The sequence below is a fragment of the Macaca nemestrina genome, chromosome 8 (assembly GCF_043159975.1).
Source record: "Macaca nemestrina isolate mMacNem1 chromosome 8, mMacNem.hap1, whole genome shotgun sequence".
NCBI lineage: Eukaryota > Metazoa > Chordata > Mammalia > Primates > Cercopithecidae > Macaca > Macaca nemestrina.
Window position 1 is genome coordinate 5,992,927 of NC_092132.1, and position 19,494 is coordinate 6,012,420.

Sequence of the window (19,494 nt, forward strand, 5' to 3'; positions counted from 1 at the left end):
AAATGCAGGGAGGAGGCATACTGTTTTCAAGTGTGCTCAGGGGCCGGGCATGGTGGCTCACACCTGGAATCCCAGCACTTTGGGAGGCCGAGGCTGGTGGATCACGAGGTCAGGAGATCGAGACCATGCTGGCCAACATAGTGAAACCCCATCTCTACTAAAAATACAAAAAAATTAGCTGGGCATGGTGGCGGGTGCCTGTAGTCCCAGCTACTTGGAAGGCTGAGGCAGAAGAATGGCGTGAACCCGGGAGGCGGAGCTTGCAGTGACCTGAGATCGCGCCACTGCACTCCAGCCTGAGTGACAGAGCGAGACTGTCTCAAATAAATGAATGAATAAATAAAGTGTGCTCAGGGTAGGTCTTTTGAGACAGTAACCCATAGCAAATATGTGACTGAGAAAAGAGAGTTGCACCTGCAGACATCTGGAGGGGAACCTTCCGAGCACAGGGACCAGTCAGTGCACAGCCCTGCTATGGGACAGTGTGTGAGGTGTTTTAGGCCAAACAGGGAAGTGGCCACAGGGGAGTGAGAAAAGGGACAGCAGTAGGAGATGCATCAGAGAGAGAGCACAGGGCTTTCCAGAGATGAATCAGAGAGCACAGGTCTTTCCAGGCCCTTGCAAGGACAAGGGATTTGAATACAAGAGAAAGCTTGAATTAAAGAAAGCTTGAAAGATTTTAATCCAAGAGAAAGATTTATTTATTTATTTATTTATTTATTTATTTATTTTATTTATTTTGAGACAGAGTCTCGCTGTCACCCAGGCTGGAGTGCAGTGACGTGATCTTGGCTCACTGCAACCTCTGCCTCCCACGTTCAAGCGACTTTCTTGCCTCAACCTCCCGAGTAGCTGGATTACAGGCGTGCACCACCACGCCTGGCTAATTTTTTTTGTATTTTTAGTAGAGATGGGGTTTCGTCATGTTGGCCAGGTTGGTCTTGAACTCCTGACCTCAAGTAATCTGCCTGCCTTGGCCTCCCAAAGTGCTGGGATTACTGGCATGAGCCACCGCACCCAGCTAAGAGATTTTAATCCGAGAGAGCTTAACAATTGGTATTCTTGACAGAGAAGTGACCTGCTTTTAGAGGAAGCCATGTGAGTCGGGAACTAGCAGGAATTAAGCTTCAGGAGTGCCCTGGCAGGAAGTCTCCCCTAATGCAGGTGAGGTCCAGTGTCCCTCTTCGGGCCCCCATTCCCCTGGATCAGGGTACCACATGGCCATTCCATGCCGTACCTCTGCCTGTGCCTGTCACTCTGCAAGCCTGACAGGCTGCCCTCTGAAGGGGGCCCCATGCACCTCCTTGCCTCGGGGATGGCCATGGTGCTCAGAACATAGTAGGTCCTTGGCACGTGGCAGGTCCTCAGGAAAGTGGCTGTCAGTGAAAGCAGAGTGAAGAACTATTAGCAGTGACCTTGGACTCCAGGACAGAGGAAGCATTCTCGTGAAAGATGAAATGGAGAAGGGGCCTTTCTAAGAGAAGAAATCCTCACCTTCATGCAAGGGCTGTGGCCTCATCTCACCCCCTTCCCTCCCAGCTGGACTGGAAACCAGATTGGGTAAGTGGGAGACAGTCCGGCAGTTGTGTTTCCCCAGCTCAGAGCTCCATAATTAAAATGTCACTTGTGTGTGCAGTAAGAGAGTGAGCATAGCAGGAAAACGCAGTTGTGAATTCTGCTCTGTAATCTTTTTCCACGTCACCATTATGGCTCCAAGAGTCACTTGATTCCAAGCAACTGTGTTGATTTCATTTCCTCCTTTTAAGTTGTTATTGTTTTTTAAAAACAACAGGAGACTATATGACGTCTCAGTTTTTCTTCTGTGATTTTGGGGGAAAACCTCAGGAATAATAATTTTTTAACAAATGCATAAACTGAGCTGCTGCAGCATTCCAGGGAAGTTGGTGAACTGTTTTCCAGAATAATTATCAACCCACGCTGCTGTCTTGCTTTCCTTTACCCCAGCACAGACACTGAACTCAAGGAGTATTTCCCCAGCACTGTAGTTCAGAGGAAACGGACTCCCGGGGGTGCCACACTCAGGACTCAGTGTGGAGAGTCAGTGTGTGGCTGCCAAAATTCAGCCCAGTGCTTCTCTGAGTCACCCAGGAAGAGGGTGCCTTGGGGGAGTTCCACACCCCTCCCCAGGTGCAGCTCACAGCCCGTGACTCGTCCACCCACAGGGCTAAAGGGCAGATCCCTTGGCCTCAAGTGGAACAATCTTGAGAGTCATCATCCTAGTTCCAGACCTCACTATGGATACAGGGACCCCATGGAGCCCACACTGCATTTCCGTTTTTCTCTTTGCCTAATCCTGTTCTCTCCCCTTCTCACATGGGGTTAGATCCTGAGAACCTGTCCTGATAAACTTCCTGTTTGCAAATCCCCATCTCAGAGACTATTGCTTGGGAAACTGTCCTGAGACCAAAACCTCAGTTAAATCCTGGAATTGCCACTTTCTAGCTGTGGGATCTCAGCCCACCAGATGTATTCTGAAGGACTGTCCAGTCCACAATTCTTGGGTGCATGCTACTATATGTGCTAGGCATGGTTCTCAGCACTGGAGAGTTGGCAGTGGAGTAAACAAACCCAACTCTTTGCCTTCATGAAGATTACACTATCATCTAATTCCATGATGTTGGGTCCAGACGATTGGACAGAAATAAATATGCACCAGGTGGTGCTGAGAGTCATGCAGAAAAACAAAGCCAAGAAGGCCAAGACGGGGCACAGTTTTAAGTGGAATGGTAAGGAAAGTCCCCAGTAAGCAGGGCACACCTGAGCAAAGATCCAAGGAAAGTGCCAGAGGAACGTCGATGGGGCCAAGTATGAGGACGAGGGAGATGGGCATGCAGAGGTTCTAGGGGGATGCCCGCTGTGGGAGGAGCTCTTCTGGGGGGGCTGGAGGGGCTGGCAGGCAGGACAGTATGGTAGGGGAGAGGGACCAAGGTAGAAGGGTGGAGGCGTAGGGTGCCAGGACTGTGGCTTTTTCTTGGTGGGAAGGGAAACCTCTGGGGGAGGGCGGAGGTGTGAGCTGTGGATTTACATCATAACAGAATTGCTTTGGTTGTAGTGCTGAGAATAGCCTATTGGATGGGTGTGAAGTGATGGCGGTAGGGAAGGTGGTTGGGAATCTATAAATGAACAAATTCATCCCAACATTTTAGTGGCTAATCAAGAGTGTGCAGGTGCACTAGTGGCCCTGTTATATCTGACATGGGGAAGGCCATCCTCCTTCAACTTTTAGAGCCACCCTCTGGGACACACACCTGGAAGGGAAAGAAGCCTCCATGGAAGGGAAAGAAGGGAGCAGAGCCCATGTCTATTCTTCAAGGCCACCACCTGGAAGTGGCATGTCATTCCCATGTACAGTCCATCAGACAGAATTAGTCTCTGGTGCCACCTAACAATAAGGGGCTGCGAGGCACAGCTTCTCCAGGGGACCACGCAGGAGCAGAGGACTGGTTCTGTGTGAGACCTAGCATTCACCACCTGAAAAGGCATGTCAGGGGCCTAGCACAATGCCTGACCCATGGCAGGAACTTACCAATGGCCGTCCCTTCCCTCCTTATGTCTGGTTTCTGTCCCTCAGCTTCCTGTTTCAAGCTGCTCTGGGTCTTCCTTCACCCTACCTACCAGAATAACCCACTCAGAGCTGCTGAAAAACATGTCATCACACACATTCAGGGTAATACTAGCAACTCTTAAAATGTGCACAACAGTTTACATTTTACATTTTCCCAAGCACAATTGTATTTAATCCTTGTAACAACCCCACCCCATATATATATTTTTTTTTCTTTTTTTTTTTTTTTTTTTTGAGATGGAGTCTCGCTCTGTTGCCCAGGCTGGAGTGCAGTGGCCTAATCTTGGCTCACTGCAACCTCTGCTTCCCAGGTTCAAGCGATTCTCCTGCCTCAGTCACCCAAGTAGCTGGGACTACAGGTGCATGCCACCACCCCCAGCTAATTTTTGTATTTTTAGTAGAGATGGCTTCACCATGTTGGCCAGGCTGGTCTCGAACTCCTGACCTCAAGTGATCCACCCACCTTGGCCTTCCAAAGTGCTGGAATTACAGGCGTGAGCCACCGCTCCCGGCCAATAACAACCCTTTAAAGAAGGCAGAGACGGCATCACCAGCCTTCAGCTCACAGCTCTGGTCTTAGTGTCATATATATAGCATGTACTTCACGAATTTGCTGAGTAGATATTTACGAAGAGAAATCAGAGGCTGAGAATAAGGTAGGGATTGATTGACCCACGGACCTGTGATTTTGGATGAAATGTTGGGACTAGAAATGAAAAAAAATAAAAGCAAAAACAAACCTGAACGTTTAAATTGAACTAACTCTGTGCCAGGTACTCTTCTACGTTTCACAAATGTTAATTGGTTATTCCTTACAATAACCTAGTAAGGTGAGTTTGGTGATCCTCATCCCTGTTCAGAGATAAGGCAGCAGGCACAGAGGGCACTGATTGCTGAAGGTCACAGAGCAGGCAAGGGGCAGACCCAGCTCTGGCTAAGAATCCATGCTGTCCTCGCTCATGGTGCTGCTCCTTGATCAATCACACAGCTTCCATCAGAGTATTGGCAGATTCCTTTATGCTGGCAAAGGGTTAATCGTTATCATAGCAGCTGCTTATCATTTGTGCCAAATTACGAGGCATGGACAACATCGATGGAGTGTGTCATGGGCATATGCGCGTGTTGCAAGATCACAGGTCAAGCGAGTGTGTGCTGGTCCTGGAAGGGGGTCCCCTTTGTGGCGCTGCTGCCCACTCTCTGCTGCACAGCTGCTCATCAAACATGGTTTATTACTGGTTGGTGAGTTTGCCTTCCTCCCACCTCCCTCCAGGCCTCTTCTCCTAAAGTCTTGTGTTTGTGCCCTTTGTACACACCTATGTCTACCAGGCTGGCTGCCAGCCCTTGTAGCCCAGTCCTAGACCAAACGGCACCTCAATCTAGGATCCTACTGCTGGTCTAATGTGGTGAATAGCTGTGTGGATGGCAGCAAACTGCACCGTGTGTGGATATCCATGTGGATAGACCAAACAGCACCTAGACCAACAGCATCTAAGATCCTTCCGTTGATCTAATATGGTAAATATCCACGTAGATAGCGGCAAATCAGACAACCCCACAATGATGGTGTTACGGGCTGAATTTTGCCCTTAAACCCACAAATTCCATGTTGAAGTCCTAACCCCTAATACTTGAGAATGTGACTGTATTTGGAGATAGGGTCTTTTAAGAGGTCGTTACATTAAAATGAGGTTTATGGTGGGCCCTAACTCAGTATGACTCGTGAACTTATAAGAAGAGGAGATTGGGATACAGACACACTGATACAGAGGGATGAGCATGTGAGGACGCAGGGAGAAGACAGCAGTCTACAGGCCAAGGAATGAGGCCTGGAACAGATCCTTCCCGTGCTGCCCTTGGAAGGAGCGCCCCTGCCAATACCTTGATCTCAAGCTTCTAGCCTCCAGAATTGTGAGAAGATAAATTTATGTTGTTGAAGCCACCCAGTGTGTGGTAGTTTGTTAAGACAGCTCTAGCAAACGAACAGAGGTGACTTAGACAAACACAGGCTTATTTTTACTTGGAGGTGGCCCGCCCAGAGCAAGGGTCACTAGCCATCAAGGACCCAGAATATTTCATTCCTTTTAGCTTTTATTCTTATGGTTGCCGGATGCCTGCTGCTTTTCTGGTAGTTAGAAAGGGACAGAGAGGAGGAGGAAGGGTTTCTTCTAGTGTGGCTTTATCCATTTTATCAGAGAAGGTCCAGTCAGATTAGAGACTTCTCAACTTTGATTGGCCAGAACTAAGTCACATGGTCACTGTTGCTATAAGGAGTCTGTCCTCATTCCCTCCCCAAATATCATAGAACTTCCCTAAATAAATAGGGGCACAGTTATGGGGCAGACAAATGACAGGGTCTGCAGTGTGAGTTAAGGGTACCTGCTAAAACACTAAGCTCCTGCAGCAAGACCTCGCCATGGGGTTGGGGCTGCCTGTTAAGCTCACAGGACCATCTGCCTGTGAAGCGGGCTCAGGTGCTCTCGTGGCAGGTGGCAGGGCCAGGGGTTCACCCATTGGGGTCATCTGACTGCTAAGCTGGGCCGTCTCTTCCTATGTGATTCTGGCCGCAGGCTCCCTTGGTCCCATAGGATAGTGAGCCACATTTATTTGCACATGAGAAATTCAAGCCCAAGGGAGGCTCTCTCAGGACTGGAAGAGAGGAGGACTGGCATTAACTTTGCTCTAGCTCCTTTAGAGTTTTTGGCCCCTCATCAATGTCCAGTTTGGCCATTTATCCTCCTGAAGCATATCCACTCACACTCAGGTGAGACAGGGTAAGCTACTCAAAAGGGAGGTTTTGGCAGAGGCACGACCCTGTCTACCCTGTCCCCAAGGTGTCCCCAGGATTAGAAAAGCTCCTCTCTAAGCTCCAGAGTGCATTAGGGCTGATGCAGGGAGACAGCCACTCATGAATAAATAGGACCATTAAGTGCGGTGCCCACTGCTGGCTGGGTGTGGGGGTTGGGGAGCCTTCGGGGTTGGTGTGGAGTTGGAGATGGGATAGAGGTTGGGATCCCCACAAACTTACCCGAAGTCCACTGGAGTTCAGAGAATTTCCGCTCATGAATGCTGCCTTTTGGGTCATTTTAGCACTCATCCAAGTGACGTTTGCAGCAAAGAGAGGGCAGCAGCATAATGCTCCCTTACTTCTTTTGAGAAGGGTGGAAAGAGCTTCTTATTATCTAGTTTGATCCTTTTTTTTTTCTTTCTGAGACTTCATCTTGCCAACTAGATCATCTTTGGGCAGTCTAGTTGTCATCCCATTTACATAACTGGCCCGGTGTTAGGCTTCTCCATTTGGATGTGAATTTGCAACAAGCAAATTCTTTTTGGTGTGTCACTGTTACCTGCCATTGAAGTGAAGCGCAGGTCTTCCATAAATCTCTAGATTGCATTACCTGCCCCCTCTGTGCTCCCATCAAAGCTTCCATCTCCCTCTGTCACCACATCTCACGGTGTTCTCACTCTTGGCTCTGTATGTATCTTCTTTTCTGGGCTGGAATTCACCATGGCAACCTGGGAGGCAGCAGCCAAATCCCGTCACCTTGCTGGATGTCACCTACAAAGTGGAGACAATAACAACACTGTTCTTCCTCCTTTCCTTGTAGGTTTCTTGTGAGGATTAAATAGAAGAATGTTTATGAAGGTAAATGGAGAATAAAGTTAAAAGAAGAGAAAGGATGGATTTGCAACCTCTGGGCTTTAGTTCCGTCTTTTGAAGTTGGGATCTACTCAGGTTTCTCATCCTGAAGTCCACATTTCACTGGGAAATAGGGTAATGTGTTCAGCAGCTCATGACTCTAACAGAACAAATATCCAGTGTGGATTTATATGTGGAACATCAATTTTTTTTTTTTTTTTTTTTTTTTGAGATGGAATCTTGCTCTATCGCCCAGGCTGGAGTGCAGTGGTGCATGGTCTCTGCTCACTGCAAGCTCCGCCTCCCGGGTTCATGCCATTCTCCTGCCTCAGCCTCCCAAGTAGCTGGGGCTACAGGTGCCCGCCACCATGCCCAACTAATTTTTTGTATTTTTTTTTAGTAGAGATGGTGTTTCACCATGTTAGCCAGGATGGTCTCGATCTCCTGACCTCGTGATCCACCCGCCTCAGTCTCCCAAAGTGCTGGGATTACAGGTGTGAGCCACCGTGCCCGGCCAGAGCATCAATTTTATGTGTAGATTTTGGTGGAAAAAATTTAAGGGATTTAAAAATATTACCTGGATATGCCAAATGAAGGTTGACATATTTTGAGTGAAATATCAAATATGTATGCATTTTTCAAATAACAGCATACTCTGCTTAAAAATAATTTACTTTTCTGGGTGGTCCTCTTAGGTTCCCCAACCCGGATGCAGGGGAGGTTGTGACCCCCTCCCCGCACTTCAGTTGCAGGGCTTTGCAGGAGGCTGTGGGAAGCAGTGGAGGGAGGGGACGTGGATTCCAGCTCCTATGTTCCGGGATTCTTCCAGCAGGTCTTTGCCATCTGTCTCTGATTGCTCCCAACCCAGCCTCGTGTCTGTCGCCACAGCAAGAGGCAGCATCCTATGAACATGACAGAGTGAGAAGAGATAAAAATAACGGCAGGGAAAGGGAGTTGAGATGCTGGAATTTTGCACCATTTTAAGGTTACCATAAAGACCTGACTTGGGAGGAAAATAATGCTCCTCACATTCTTGGCACAGAAGTGGCATCTTGCATCCCCATAGTCCTTACTGTACAAAGAGAACCAAAGGAAGCCCTTGAGAACTCAAGATGCCTGAAAGCTGTCTAGGATCACTGGGCTCTGGTGGAAGGGACAGGGACAAATGTCGGTTGAGCACTAATGATGTTCAGTGCTGGGCATGTGTATGATTCATTATATCATTTAATCATTACACCCCTGAGTAAGCACCGTTGCCTGCCCTGGCAGATGAGGAGCAAGAGGATTATAAGAAATTCATTAGTTTGCTGGAAAGTCACACTCCTGTGGTGGTGCAGCTGGGATTAGAACACATATGAGTCTGACCCTTGCCTACCTCATCCCTTCCCCATGGCTGTCTCCAGTGCTCATGTCCTTTCTTTCCCCTTCAAAGAGAAGGAAACAGTCTTGCAAGTGCCTGGCACATAGCAAGCACTCAATGCATGGCACTTTCAAGATCTGTTGGAAAGAACATAGATGTAGCTGCCAATGTTCCTGCATTTTCTTTATTCTGTGCTTTTGTTCACATTTTCCTCTAGACTTGGAATATCCTCTCTATTGTCTCCCTGACCAGTCCTTTCTTCTTTCAAAGTTTTGGTCAATTGCTTTCTTTACCAGGAAGCTTTCCCAGTTCCTTCAGGCCAAAGGCACCTCTCCTTTGCTTATTCTTTATTCATTTTTTTTTCTAGCACACATTTTCTTCCTCCTCCTAGTATCCAGCCATTCATCACGTGTTTTGGGGTGCTCTTTCTTGTTGCTGGACACTGTGCTGGTCACTGGGAAAGGTACAGTAATGAGTGAGACTGTGCCTTATCTCTGGAGGGTGGCAGGTCCCCGATAGAGAGAGAGGATGGGCTAAGTAAATTCAGGGTCCCTGCTGCTCAGGGTAGAGTTCAGTCAAAAGCAGTGACTTGCAATAGTTCTCAAAAATGATCTCATCAGCATTTTCATACATTTCAAAGGCCCCTATCCTGGACTTGGACAACGTCATAGGCTTGCATTTTACGATATCCATACTGGAAATGAGGAAAGCAAGCTTCCATAAAAAGTTTGAGATCTTTATCAGGAAGGTGTGCAATGGTTCAAAATCCAAATCTTTCTTGTTAGCTTTAGCTAATGTGTTAAAAGAACCAACAAATCGTCTAAAAAGTACTTTTACGTTTTCTCTCTCACTTGAGCATCATAAAACCTTGCACATCACACAATTGTATCTCTATTCCATCTAGGACAACACTGGAGGCCAGATGTTCACTTGTGGCAATAGACAAGGTCCACGGTAGAGCAGGGACAATGTTAGAGGGATTACCGATTTGCTTTCTGAGCTGCTTTCCTGTTCCACACTCCCCCAAACCCATTCACCTCAATTCAGTGCTTCATCTGATGATAAAAGCAAAAATTACAGTCCATCTTTTTAAAAAGTTTTCAGCCTTTATTATCCAGCATCTCTTGCTGCCTTTGAAATGGCCACTCAGGCCTTTGAAAATTCTCTTCTACCCTAGCTTCCTTCATTCCGCCTTCTTCTGATGATTATCATAATTTTTGAACATTTCTTCTCAGTTTCTTGGATGGGTTCCTCATCCCCTTTGTTCCTTTAAGCATCAGGGTTCCCCACGGCTCTATCTTGAGCCCACTGCACTCAGCCATTCTCTGCAGCTGTCCTGAGGATCTCACCTGTCCTCAGGGCTTTGGTTCTCCATGGGAGCTGGATTCTACCTCCAGCTGTCTCACCATCTCTAGTTCTGCCTAATGAGCACCTGCACCTGGGTGTGCCAGATGTGGAACCAACCAATTACTACCCTTTCCCTAGACCTGCTCTCTGTGCCTTACCTTTCCTTGAGTGTGCAGGAGTGGGTGGGGGTCTGCTTCATGACTTGGGACACCTTTTTTCTGGTCTTTGTTTTTCTATCTGAAATGAGTTCTTTAAATCCCATGATTTCTCATTTTCCTCTTCAAGTTAAAGGTCTTTGTCTGATGCAGCATAGCAAAATCAAAAGTGAGATCTTTCCCTATGTTTTCAGAGGGACATGATGATCATACTCCTGAATTCACAGAATACCATCATTATCTCCATCACTGGCTTCTACAAGAACTCTTCCCTGATTTTCCTGCCTGGATGTATGCATGTATAGATTGTTCATTCATCCATCTCCATTTATTCATAACTTACATTCCATTCCCTTCGCCACTGCACTAAAAACCTGCTTGAGTTTCGTATGTATCCTTGAGGAGGCTTTTGCTATGGTGAACTTGGTCTTTTAGAAAAAAATCCTAATGAGTGAAAAAAAAAAGGAGGGGGGCGGAGCAAGATGGCCGAATAGGAACAGCTCCAGTCTCCAACTCCCAGCGCGAGCGACACAGAAGACCAGTGATTTCTGCATTTTCAACTGAGGTACTGGGTTCATCTCACTGGGGAGTGCCGGATGATCGGTGCTGGTCAGCTGCTGCAGCCCGACCAGCGAGAGCTGAAGCAGGGCGAGGCATTGCCTCACCTGGGAAGCGCAAGGGGGAAGGGAATCCCTTTTCCTAGCCAGGGGAACTGAGACACACAACACCTGGAAAATTGGGTAACTCCCACCCCAATACTGCGCTTTAAGCAAACAGGCACACCAGGAGATCGTATCCCACACCTGGCCAGGAGGGTCCCACACCCACGAAGCCTCCCTCATTGCTAGCACAGCAGTCTGTGATCTACCGGCAAGGCAGCAGTGAGGCTGGGGGAGGGGCGCCCGCCATTGCTGAGGCTTAAGTAGGTAAACAAAGCTGCTGGGAAGCTCGAGCTGGGTGGAGCTCACAGCAGCTCAAGGAAACCTGCCTGTCTCTGTAGACTCCACCTCTGGGGACAGGGCAATAACAAACACAGCCGAAACCTCTGCAGACGCAAACGACTCTGTCTGACAGCTTTGAAGAGAGCAGTGGATCTCCCAACACGGAGGTTGAGATCTGAGAAGGGACAGACTCCCTGCTCAAGTGGGTCCCTGACCCCTGAGTAGCCTAACTGGGAGACATCCCCCACTAGGGGCAGTTTGACACCCCACACCTCACAGGGTGGAGTACACCCCTGAGAGGAAGCTTCCAAAGCAAGAATCAGACAGGTACACTCGCTGTTCAGAAATATTCTATCTTCTGCAGCCTCTGCTGCTGATACCCAGGCAAACAGGATCTGGAGTGGACCTCAAGCAATCTCCAACAGACCTACAGCTGAGGGTCCTGACTGTTAGAAGGAAAACTATCAAACAGGAAGGACACCTACACCAAAACCCCATCAGTACATCACCATCATCAAAGACCAGAGGCAGATAAAACCACAAAGATGGGGAAAAAGCAGGGCAAAAAAGCTGGAAATTCAAAAAATAAGAGCGCATCTCCCCCGGCAAAGGAGCGCAGCTCATCGCCAGCAACGGATCAAAGCTGGACGGAGAATGACTTTGACGAGATGAGAGAAGAAGGCTTCAGTCCATCAAATTTCTCAGAGCTAAAGGAGGAATTACGTACCCAGCGCAAAGAAACTAAAAATCTTGAAAAAAAAGTGGAAGAATTGATGGCTAGAGTAATTAATGCAGAGAAGGTCATAAACGAAATGAAAGAGATGAAAACCATGACACGAGAAATAAGTGACAAATGCACAAGCTTCAGTAACCGACTCGATCAACTGGAAGAAAGAGTATCTGCGATTGAGGATCAAATGAATGAAATGAAGCGAGAAGAGAAACCAAAAGAAAAAAGAAGAAAAAGAAATGAACAAAGCCTGCAAGAAGTATGGGATTATGTAAAAAGACCAAATCTACGTCTGATTGGGGTGCCTGAAAGTGAGGGGGAAAATGGAACCAAGTTGGAAAACACTCTTCAGGATATCATCCAGGAGAACTTCCCCAACCTAGTAGGGCAGGCCAACATTCAAATCCAGGAAATACAGAGAACGCCACAAAGATACTCCTCGAGAAGAGCAACTCCAAGACACATAATTGCCAGATTCACCAAAGTTGAAATGAAGGAAAAAATCTTAAGGGCAGCCAGAGAGAAAGGTCGGGTTACCCACAAAGGGAAGCCCATCAGACTAACAGCAGATCTTTCGGCAGAAACTCTCCAAGCCAGAAGAGAGTGGGGGCCAATATTCAACATTCTTAAAGAAAAGAATTTTAAACCCAGAATTTCATATCCAGCCAAACTAAGTTTCATAAGTGAAGGAGAAATAAAATCCTTTACAGATAAGCAAATGCTTAGAGATTTTGTCACCACTAGACCTGCCTTACAAGAGACCCTGAAGGAAGCACTAAACATGGAAAGGAACAACCGGTACCAGCCATTGCAAAAACATGCCAAAATGTAAAGACCATCGAGGCTAGGAAGAAACTGCATCAACTAACGAGCAAAATAACCAGTTAATATCATAATGGCAGGATCAAGTTCACACATAACAATATTAACCTTAAATGTAAATGGACTAAATGCTCCAATTAAAAGACACAGACTGGCAAACTGGATAAAGAGTCAAGACCCATCAGTCTGCTGTATTCAGGAGACCCATCTCACACACAGAGACATACATAGGCTCAAAATAAAGGGATGGAGGAAGATTTACCAAGCAACTGGAGAACAAAAAAAAGGGGGTGTTGCAATACTAGTCTCTAATAAAACAGACTTTAAACCATCAAAGATCAAAAGAGACAAAGAAGGCCATTACATAATGGTTAAGGGATCAATTCAACAGGAAGAGCTAACTATCCTAAATATATATGCACCCAATACAGGAGCACCCAGATTCATAAAGCAAGTCCTTAGAGACTTACAAAGAGACTTAGACTCCCATACAATAATAATGGGAGACTTCAACACTCCACTGTCAACATTAGACAGATCAACGAGACAGAAAGTTAACAAGGATATCCAGGAATTGAACTCATCTCTGCAGCAAGCAGACCTAATAGACATCTATAGAACTCTCCACCCCAAATCAACAGAATATACATTCTTCTCAGCACCACATCGTACTTACTCCAAAATCGACCACGTAATTGGAAGTAAAGCACTCCTCAGCAAATGTACAAGAACAGAAATTTTAACAAACTGTCTCTCAGACCACAGTGCAATCAAACTAGAACTCAGGACTAAGAAACTCAATCAAAACCGCTCAATTACATGGAAACTGAACAACCTGCTCCTGAATGACTACTGGATACATAACGAAATGAAGGCAGAAATAAAGATGTTCTTTGAAACCAATGAGAACAAAGATACAACATACCAGAATCTCTGGGACACATTTAAAGCAGTGTGTAGAGGGAAATTTATAGCACTAAATGCCCACAAGAGAAAGCAGGAAAGATCTAAAATTGACACTCTAACATCGCAATTAAAAGAACTAGAGAAGCAAGAGCAAACACATTCAAAAGCTAGCAGAAGGCTAGAAATAACTAAGATCAGAGCAGAACTGAAGGAGATAGAGACACAAAAAACTCTCCAAAAAAATCAATGAATCCAGGAGTTGGTTTTTTGAAAAGATCAACAAAATTGACAGACCACTAGCAAGACTAATAAAGAAGAAAAGAGAGAAGATTCAAATCGACGCAATTAAAAATGATAAAGGGGATATCACCACCGACCCCACAGAAATACAAACTACCATCAGAGAATACTATAAACACCTCTACGCAAATAAACTGGAAAATCTAGAAGAAATGGATAATTTCCTGGACACTTACACTCTTCCAAGACTAAACCAGGAAGAAGTTGAATCCCTGAATAGACCAATAGCAGGCTCTGAAATTGAGGCAATAATTAATAGCCTACCAACCAAAAAAAGTCCAGGACCAGATGGATTCACAGCTGAATTCTACCAGAGATACAAGGAGGAGTTGGTACCATTCCTTCTGAAACTATTCCAATCAATAGAAAAAGAGGGAATCCTCCCTAACTCATTTTATGAGGCCAACATCATCCTGATACCAAAGCCTGGCAGAGACACAACAAAAAAAGAGAATTGTAGACCAATATCCCTGATGAACATCGATGCAAAAATCCTCAATAAAATACTGGCAAACCGGATTCAGCAACACATCAAAAAGCTTATCCACCATGATCAAGTGGGCTTCATCCCTGGGATGCAAGGCTGGTTCAACATTCGCAAATCAATAAACATAATCCAGCATATAAACAGAACCAAAGACAAGAACCACATGATTATCTCAATAGATGCAGAAAAGGCTTTTGACAAAATTCAACAGCCCTTCATGCTAAAAACGCTCAATAAATTCGGTATTGATGGAACGTACCTCAAAATAATAAGAGCTATTTATGACAAACCCACAGCCAATATCATACTGAATGGGCAAAAACTGGAAAAATTCCCTTTGAAAACTGGCACAAGACAGGGATGCCCTCTCTCACCACTCCTATTCAACATAGTGTTGGAAGTTCTGGCTAGGGCAATTAGGCAAGAGAAAGAAATCAAGGGTATTCAGTTAGGAAAAGAAGAAGTCAAACTGTCCCTGTTTGCAGATGACATGATTGTATATTTAGAAAACCCCATTGTCTCAGCCCAAAATCTCCTTAAGCTGATAAGCAACTTCAGCAAAGTCTCAGGATACAAAATTAATGTGCAAAAATCACAAGCATTCTTATACACCAGTAACAGACAAACAGAGAGCCAAATCATGAATGAACTTCCATTCACAATCGCTTCAAAGAGAATAAAATACCTAGGAATCCAACTGACAAGGGATGTAAAGGACCTCTTCAAGGAGAACTACAAACCACTGCTCAGTGAAATCAAAGAGGACACAAACAAATGGAAGAACATACCATGCTCATGGATAGGAAGAATCAATATCGTGAAAATGGCCATACTGCCCAAGGTAATTTATAGATTCAATGCCATCCCCATCAAGCTACCAATGAGTTTCTTCACAGAATTGGAAAAAACTGCTTTAAAGTTCATATGGAACCAAAAAAGAGCCCGCATCTCCAAGACAATCCTAAGTCAAAAGAACAAAGCTGGAGGCATCACGCTACCTGACTTCAAACTATACTACAAGGCTACAGTAACCAAAACAGCATGGTACTGGTACCAAAACAGAGATATAGACCAATGGAACAGAACAGAGTCCTCAGAAATAATACCACACATCTACAGCCATCTGATCTTTGACAAACCTGAGAGAAACAAGAAATGGGGAAAGGATTCCCTATTTAATAAATGGTGCTGGGAAAATTGGCTAGCCATAAGTAGAAAGCTGAAACTGGATCCTTTCCTTACTCCTTATACGAAAATTAATTCAAGATGGATTAGACACTTAAATGTTAGACCTAATACCATAAAAATCCTAGAGGAAAACCTAGGTAGTACCATTCAGAACATAGGCATGGGCAAAGACTTCATGTCTAAAACACCAAAAGCAACGGCAGCAAAAGCCAAAATTGACAAATGGGATCTCATTAAAATAAAGAGCTTCTGCACAGCAAAAGAAACTACCATCAGAGTGAACAGGCAACCTACAGAATGGGAGAAAATTTTTGCAATCTACTCATCTGACAAAGGGCTAATATCCAGAACCTACAAAGAACTCAAACAAATTTACAAGAAAAAAACAAACAACCCCATCAAAAAGTGGGCAAAGGATATGAACAGACATTTCTCAAAAGAAGACATTCATACAGCCAACAGACACATGAAAAAATGCTCATCATCACTGGCCATCAGAGAAATGCAAATCAAAACCACAATGAGATACCATCTCACACCAGTTAGAATGGCGATCATTAAAAAGTCAGGAAACAACAGGTGCTGGAGAGGATGTGGAGAAATAGGAACACTTTTACACTGTTGGTGGGATTGTAAACTAGTTCAACCATTATGGAAAACAGTATGGCGATTCCTCAAGGATCTAGAACTAGATGTACCATATGACCCAGCCATCCCATTACTGGGTATATACCCAAAGGATTATAAATTATGCTGCTATAAAGACACATGCACACGTATGTTTATTGCAGCACTATTCACAATAGCAAAGACTTGGAATCAATCCAAATGTCCATCAATGACAGATTGGATTAAGAAAATGTGGCACATATACACCATGGAATACTATGCAGCCATCAAAAAGGATGAGTTTGTGTCCTTTGTAGGGACATGGATGCAGCTGGAAACCATCATTCTTAGCAAACTATCACAAGAACAGAAAACCAAACACCGCATGTTCTCACTCATAGGTGGGAACTGAACAATGAGATCACTTGGACTCAGGAAGGGGAACATCACACACAGGGGCCTATCATGGGGAGGGGGGAGGGGGGAGGGATTGCATTGGGAGTTATACCTGATGTAAATGACGAGTTGATGGGTGCAGCACACCAACATGGCACAAGTATACATATGTAACAAACCTGCATGTTATGCACATGTACCCTACAACTTAAAGTATAATAATAATAAATAAATTTAAAAATTTAAAAAAAAAAAATCCTAATGAGAAAGTGAGCTCATGGCAGTCTGCATTCGTGTAGGACAGATAGCAATATGCATTTACATTCTCACCCAAAGCCATGTGAATCTTACATCTCCTTCCATCATACAGTCTGAAGGGATCTAGATCATTCGGAAATCCCAGAGAATGTGACCTTCTTGACTATATATTGATGACATCAGACCAATCAGACTGGTTGAGCAAGAAGCAGCAAGTGTGTTTTAGACATCGGTAAGATAAATGCATTCCATATGGTGAACGTTCGGTCAATGAAGATGGAAGAGCCTGCCGTAACAGTCAAGTTTCAAGTTCAGTATATACCCTTAATCAAGGTTTGTTACTCTTGGGACTATTCACATTTAGGGCCAGATAATTCTTTGTCATGAGGAGCTGCTCTGTGCATTGTAGAATGTTTAACAGCATCCCTGGCCTCCACACACTTTATATGAGTAGAAGCACCACCTCCCCTAGATATCCCTTTATGGTTGAAAACTATTGCCTGAAATCAAGTACCATTATACGGTTCTGTGACCCAATGGGGAGGCTGAGGGTCTGGGAACCAATGGGGGAAGATGGCTGGCTCTGCTTTCCAACACTCCCATTCCCACCACCCTGGGCTCTGTGCATTTAGAGGGTTTGGCTCCTAAAAGGGAAATGCTTCCATCAGTGGTCATAGAAAGAGCTGCATGTTTAAGTCATAATTGCTGCTTGCAGGACCAGCTTCATAGCATATAAACTGTGCAGTTGCAAAGGACCCCATGCCTAAAAGGGCCTGCACTGGATTAAGGTTCTGCCATTGCCAGTTTGAAATTCTTTAAATAATTTTAACAATTTTGCACTGCCCCCCGCCTGCCACTATGTAACCAGTCCTGCTATCTAGTCACTCATGACAAAAATCTCTCTCTCTTCTTTCTCTCAGTATGTCTTTGATTTGGTTTTAAGGGTGGGGGAAGAGATCTCACTTTCGAATTTGCTATGTGGCATCACACAAAGACCTTTGGCCTGAAGAGGAGAATGAGAAATGATGGGATTTAAAGAACTCATATTCCAGTAGGAACATAAGGAGCAGAAAGAGGAAGTAAGGTGTCCCAAATCACGAAGCAAAGCCAAGATAAAGTCACTATTTTTCAGGCTTTCCTGTTGAGAGGCATTTCCATTCATTCATTCAAACCAGAATGTAGGTGTTTTAAACATAGGACCAAGAGAGTCCTGTTATGTGCCATCCAGCAAGATAGATGTGGCCAATAGGGAAGTGAATGAGACATTATTTCAAGAAACTCACAGTCACCTGGGCAGACAAACACACACTTAGCTAATGACGAACACAGCATGAGGTGCCCCAGGGTAACATACAGGACAGGAGAGGTTCAGATTCTGCAGCTGTCAGTCAGTAGCTGGACAGACTTTTGCAGGTTGACTCAACCTCCATGAGCCTCAGTTCTTATACTCATGTAAGGAGATGATGGGACATAAACTCACGAGAGGGTTTTGTAAACCGTAAGGTGCTTCCCAGGATTGGAACTTACCTTGAAGCTTCACTTTTGAGAATTAGGGATGCAAAGCAGGCAGAAGTGTGCCCACCTGGCCGGAAATGCCCAGGTTAGAGTCAAGTTCATGGTGTATGGAAATGAAGATTGAACATACCTCTGATAGTCAAGTTCATGGCGTATGGAAATAAAGATTTGAACATATCTCTGATAGTCAAGTTCATGGAGTCTGGAAATAGTTTTGAACATACCTCTGATCCAAGGTTAAGTGCTTCAGGTCTTTTCTAAATAACCATATTTTAAAATATTTTAGTTTAAGTTCTGGGATACATGTGCAGAATGTGCAGGTTTGTTACATAGGTATACGTGTGCCATGGTGGTTTGCTGCACCTATCAACCTGTCATCTAGGTTTTAAGCCCCACATGCATTAGGTATGTGTCCTGATGCTCTCCCTCTCTTTGCCCCCCACCCCCGACTGTCCCTGGTGTGTGATGTTCCCCTCCCTGTGTCCATGTGTTCTCATTGTTCAACTCCACTTACGAGTGAGAACATGCAGCATTTGGGTTTCTCTTCCTGTGTTAGTTTGCTGAGAATGATGGTTTCCAGCTTCATCCATGTCCCCGCAAAGGACATGAACTCATTCTTTTTTATGGCTGTATTGTATTCCATGGTGTAAATAAGCACTTTTAAACAAATTATGCATTTTTAAAAATCTGCTTAGAAGAAAAGGTCTCCCTGGAAAATCATCGGTATTTTTAAAGGCACCTTCAATTAAACTTTTCAATAATTTTGATGGTTCTCCTCCCTCCTATGGCCCACAGTGGTTTATTCCAAAGTGTTGATGTATTTCATCTTGTGCTTTGGTTCTGGGCCCTGCAGGATTAGTGGAAGAGGGAGATAAAATGAAAACGGCATCCCAGCTTTGGGCCCCGACTGCTCTAAGATCAGGACTTGGACATCTGTTCATAGCAGTCATTTCTTATGTGACAGGAACTCAGGAAGAGAGGTTTTTCTCAGCTTCTTGGGAAACTTTGTTTATTCTATTCTCCACCATAAAGAAGTTAGAGGTCTGGCAGTGGAAACAGACACCTTCCTAGGCCATTTGGCTGTTGTGGCTTCATTTAATTAACTGAGTGTCTGAGGAGGCTTGACATACGAGGCACAGAGATCAGAGGCTGCTTGTGAAACTTGGGAGAGGCAAAGCAATCAGTGATTCAGGTTTGTGGGTACTTCCCCTCCTTTGCTCAGAGAATTACAATGCAGACAGTTCCTTCACACTGTGT

General features: G+C 45.0%; 1 long non-coding RNA gene across 4 annotated transcripts in view; it reads left to right on the forward strand.

The window, feature by feature from the left end:
• LOC105475014 (uncharacterized) overlaps positions 1–19,494 on the forward strand; it is a 39,658-nt gene that overhangs the window by 6,620 nt on the left and 13,544 nt on the right. For 3 of the 4 annotated variants that reach the window (XR_011606434.1, XR_011606436.1, XR_011606435.1), the window contains 3 exons: positions 1,070–1,164; positions 1,361–1,560; positions 7,192–7,358. This is a non-coding gene — a long non-coding RNA (uncharacterized lncRNA). The remainder of the gene's footprint in view (positions 1–1,069; positions 1,165–1,360; positions 1,561–7,191; positions 7,359–19,494) is intronic. The other variant, XR_983064.2, reaches the window with a different exon arrangement.